The following is a 5,804-nucleotide window of genomic DNA, read 5'->3' as shown; positions in this document are numbered from 1 at the left end:
TCTTTTTAAATTCTTTCTTCAGTGTTCTAAAAATTTTATTCTAGTGATCTTTTAACTCCTGGGTTAGATCTATTTCTAGATATTTCTTGAGAATATTGTGAAAAATGCTTTTTTTGGTTACTTTTTTGAGAAGATGCATTTTAAGCAATGGTTGGGTTTGGTTTACTATACAATAGTGAGTCAATAAAATGATTCCACCCACTAGGAACAAATTGCCAATAGGAAATCTATTGGCTTTTGTTATGTTGATTTTGTAACTTGATACTTTGCTGAATTTAAGCCATGTCATTCTTTCAGTAGAGTTTTTGGATCTTCTGTGTACAGGTTCATATTATCTGTAGTATTGAAGGGATAGCTTTCCCAAATTTTATTGTGATCATTTAAATTATTTCTTTCCCATTTATATCCCTGTATTTTTTATTGCTCTCCCTAAAATTTCTAGAACTACATTAAATAGGAACAATGACAGTGGACATCCTTATTCAGTTTCAGATTTTAAAGAAAATGCTTTTCCCAATTTTATGAGTTTGACTTTGGATTTTTATAGACTTATAAAAAGACTTGTTGAGATAGGTTCTGTCTATTCATAACTAGCTTTGGCATTTGAAAAAAGGAACTTTGGAGGGATTAATAAATATTTGGGAGAGACCTTTTTGATGGGAATACAAAGACTCTCAATTTTACAACTTTTTGGCTCACAAAATGAAAACCAAACATTTTTTTCCTCAAAATATACAAGAAAACATTCATTAATTTATGAGAGCCAATGTATAAATTTTTATAAGTATTATAAAAGACTAAAATTTACATAAAGTGCTGTGTTTTGGCCCTGTCAATGATGAAAAAAATTGAATAAATGCTTTGAACACTTTTTTCACTATAGTTTTGACATAATGTATGTTTTACCCAAAGTAGTCTTAATCTTCATGAAAAAAAATCCTATTTGAATCACAATTAGTAAACTTGTTGAGTATTTCTAATAAAATTAGATATTCATCATATACCAAAGATTTTAAAATACACTGATTATTTGTCAGAATAAGCTATTAATATAATTTGCCTTTCAATAAAGCAATCAGATGTGTCTCAAGTAAAGCAGAAAACAAAACTCCCTTTGCAATGTTCAAAATGTTCAGAATCTCTTTTTGATGCCTTTGTTTCTATTCATTCTGAATTTTTGTTTTGAATTATTTTCTTTCTTATGCTGTAGAGAAATCCAGAAAAGTGTCTGTCTAATCATGACCATGTATCTTTCAAGGGAAGGGTCTAGTTTTATGTAGAATTTAGAATTTTCAATTAGAATTTGTAATTAGAAATTACAAAATAAATAGTTAACATATTTTACCCTAAACTCTCTTTTACAACTTCATGATATAATCTTCATACTTTTAAAACACTTGAAATTATTTTTTCTTAAATATTTGTTCTATGCTTGTTTCTCCTGCATTTATATACACATGAATTCACTGCTTATCCCATTTTTTTTTTCTTTTGTACCATGGATGAATTGAGGAGCATTCAAATACGGAGTCACATCTGGGAATTTTTTTTTTTTCTATTTTATGTAGAGATAGGGTCTCACTGAGTTGCTCTGCATATACTAATTTTCTGAGACTGACTTTGAACTTGTGATTCTCCTGCCTCCACAACCTGAGCTACTGGTATTATAGGTATGCAACATAACACTGGGCTTATTCCAGTAGTTTTTTTTACCATATTAATATAAGACAGTTTTAAAATCAACTCTTAGTTTCCTGAATTTCATGGCCAAATTAATGGTTCTGAGAGAACCCTATTTGCTACTGTCATATCTTCATCATTGGGGAGTTGAGTAATTCAATATCTCTAGACACACAGGAGAATTTCCTGTTTAATCCATATCATCTCACTCTTCTTTTGGTATCAAGTGCAAAGTTCGAAAATTCAATTTAATGATAGGATGAACTATATTAAAGGTACAATATTAGGTAATGTACTTTAGGAAGTCTGCAATATTGTGAATATTGAATGAGTCTCTGGAGTTTAATGATGTCATCAATAATTAATTGCTGAAGCCTTAATGATAATCAGTCTCATAACACCCCTGATTTTGTAATATGACACAGCTCAGCTTAGTGATATATTGAAGGGATAGATTTCCCACATTTTATTGTTGTTTTTGAAGGCATAGATTTTATTCTTAGTTATTATCAACTAAATCCTTAAAAAATGAATTTCATGATAAATATCCAAAGATTTTGGCAAGACACTGGAAAAGCTTTGATCCTCCAGCCTGAAAATAAAACAAGGACTACATGTTAGTATATTTTTCTGAGTCAAAGTATAACACAAAACTGTCTGTTAAAAAAGAAAAATGGAAAATTTCCATTTAGTAGCAGAGAGGGGATTAAGTGATAAACAATAAGATAAAGAGAAAATACTAAAACAGAAAAAAAGGAAAAAAGATTCTTCTGTAAAGTTCCTAATGTCTTCCTGAGTGGTCAGGTTCAGAATAAAAAAATATTGACATGATCTAGGTCTTACGTTTGTCATTGGACCAATGACACTTACACAAAATCACTAATTGCTACAGATATAGCTTTTGGTCTAGGCTAATTTTCATTAAAGATCACATTTCTTTTTGTTAGACTTCTTCCTAAGGGAGTTGGGAAAAAATAGTGATATACATTTTCTAAAGTTTTTGTTTTCCCTTTATTGATGAAAGTGTTTTCCAGACAGAAAGAAAAATTGAAATAAAATTATGCACTTTGAAACTGGTTGTGCATTGATAAATATAAATCATATAAAGTCTCATTATTGAAGAGTAAATACTAATTGATTTATTAGATAGAAAATATAAGGTTTCATTTTGCAATAGTCCAATGTTCCATAAACTTGTTCTTCAGATATACCTCCAGTTTAGAATATGAAGTATTTAAAATTTTTTTTTATTAGTTGTTCAAAACATTACAATGACATATCATACGTTTGATTCAAATGGGGTACATAATCTTATTTTTCCACGTGTACAGATTGCAGGATCACATTGGTTATACAGCCACATTCATACATAGGGCCATACTAGTGTCTATTGTATTGTGCTTCCCTTCTTATTCCCCTCCCCTCCCCTCCCATCACCTCTTTCTACTCAATCTACTGTGACACTTTTCACTATCTTTTATCTTCCCTTTCAAACCATCTTATATGTAATTTTGCATAACTATGAGGGTCTCCTACCATCTTCCATGCAATTCCCTTTCTCTCTCCCATTCCCATGCACCTCTCAACCCTATTTAATGGTAGTCTTCTTCTCATGCTCTTCCCCCCTGCTCTGTTTTGAGTCGCCCCCCTTATATCAAAGAAAACATTCTGCATTTGCTTTTTTAGAGATTGGCTAGCTTCACTTAGCATAATCTGCTCTAATGCCATCCATTTCCCTGCAAATGCCATGATTTTTTATTTTTTAGTGCTGAGTAATATTCCATTGTGTATAAATGCCACATTTTTAAAATCCATTCATCTATTGAATGACATCTGGGTTGGTTCCACAGTCTAGCTATTCTGAATTGTGTTACTATGAACATTGATGTAGCTGTGTCCATGTTGTATGCTCTTTTTAGGTCTTTGGGTATAGTCCAAGAAGGGGAATAGCTGGGTCAAATGGTGGTTCCATCCCAGCTTTCCAAGGAATCTCCATACTGCTTTCCAAATTGGCCACACCAATTTGCAGTCCCACCAGCAATGTACAAGTGTACCCTTTTGCCCACATCCTCGCCAGAACTTGTTATTGTTTAACTTCCTAGTGGCTGCCAATCTTACTGGAGTGAGATGGTATCTTAGGATGGTTTTAATTTGCATTTCTCTGATTGCTAGAGATGGTGAGCGTTTTTTCATGTACTTGTTGATTGATTGTATGTCCTCCTCTGAGAAGTGTCTGTTCAGATCCTTGGCCCATTTGTTGATTGGGTTATTTGTTTTCTTGTTGTTTAATTTTTTGAGTTCTTTATATACTCTGGAGATTAGAGCTCTATCTGAAGTGTGAGGGGTAAATATTTGTTCCCAGGATGAAGCCTCCCTATTTACCTCTCTTATTGTTTCTCTTCCTGAGAAAAAACTTTTTAGTTTGAATACGTCCCAATTGTTGATTCTTGATTTTAACTCTTGTGCTATAGGTGTCCTATTAAGGAATTTGGAGCCCAACCCCAGGAGATGGAGATTAAGGTCAACTTTTTTTTTCTATTAGATGCAGAGTTTCTGGTTTGATTCCTAGCTCCTTGATCCATTTTGAGTTAACTTTTGTGCAAGGAGAGAGAGAGGGATTCAACTTCATTTTGTTGCATATGGATTTTCAGTTCTCCCAACACCATTTTTTGAAGATGCTATCCTTTCTCCATTGCATGCTTTTGGCACCTTTGTCTAATATAAGGTAGTTGTAATTTTGTGGATTGGTCTCTGTGTCCTCTATTCTGTACCATTTGTCTACCTTCTTGTTTTGGTACCAGTACCATGCTGTTTTTGTTACTATTGCCCTGTGGTATAGTTTAAAATCTGGTATTGCTATACTGCTAGTTTCTCTCTTTCTGTTTAGAATTGCTTTTGCTATTCTGGGTCTTTTATTTTTCCAGATTAATTTCATGATTGCTTTTTCTATTTCTGCAAGGAATGCCATTGGGATTTTGATTGGCATTGCATTAAACCTATAGAGTCCTTTTGGTAATATTGCCATTTTAATGATATTAGTTCTGCCTATCCATGAACAAGGTATATTTTTCCACCTTCTAAAGTCTTATTCTATTTCTCTCTTTAGGGTTCTGTAGTTTTCATTGTATAGTTCTTTCACCTCTTTTGTTAGGTTGATTCCCAAGTATTTTATTTTTATTTTTTTAGGATATTGTGAATGGGGTGGTGGTTCTCATTACCATTTCAGATGATTTGTCACTGATATACAGGAATGCCTTTGATTTATGCATCTTGATTTTATATCCTGTCACTTTGCTGAATTCATTTACTAGCTCTAGAAGTTTCTTTGTAGAACCTTTTGGGTCTGCTAGGTATAGGATCATGTCACCTGCAAATAGTGATAATATAATTTCTTCTCTTCCTATATTTATGCCTTTAATTTCTTCCATCTGTCTAATTGCTCTGGCCAGTGTTTCGAGAACTATGTTGAATAGAAGTGGTGAGACAGGGCATCCCTGTCTTGTTCCAGATTTTAGAGGGAATGCCTTCAATTTTTCTCCATTCAGAATGATGCTAGACTGAGGCTTATCACAGATAACTTTTACAATGTTGATGTATGTTCCTGTTATCCCTAGTTTTTCTAGTGTTTTGATCATAAAGGGATGCTGTACTTTGTCTAATGCTTTTTCTGCATCTATCAAGATGATCATATGGTTTTTATCTTTAAGTCTATTGATGTGGAGAATGACATTTATTGATTTCCGCATATTGAACCAGCCTTGCATCCCAGGAATGAATCCTACTTGATCATGATGCACGATCTTTTTGATATGTTTTTGTATCCGATTTGCCAGAATTGTATTGAGGATTTTTGCATCTATGTTCATTAGAGATATTGGTCTGTATTTGAAGTGTCTTTGTCTGGTTTAGGAATCAGGGTGATGTTGGCCTCGTAGAATGAATTTGGAAGTACTCCCTCTTTTTCTATTTCCTGAAATAGCTTGAAAAGTATTGGTATTAGTTCTTCTTTAAAGGTTTTGTAAAACGCTGCTGTATATCCATCTGGTCCTAGGCTTTTCTTGGTTGGTAGTCTTTTGATGGCTTCTTCTATTTCATCCATTGATATTGGTCTGTTTAAATTGTGT

Source organism: Marmota flaviventris, chromosome Y, assembly GCF_047511675.1.
Source record: "Marmota flaviventris isolate mMarFla1 chromosome Y, mMarFla1.hap1, whole genome shotgun sequence".
In the NCBI taxonomy this organism is placed as follows: Eukaryota; Metazoa; Chordata; class Mammalia; order Rodentia; family Sciuridae; genus Marmota; species Marmota flaviventris.
Note: the sequence above shows the minus strand (reverse complement) of the source record.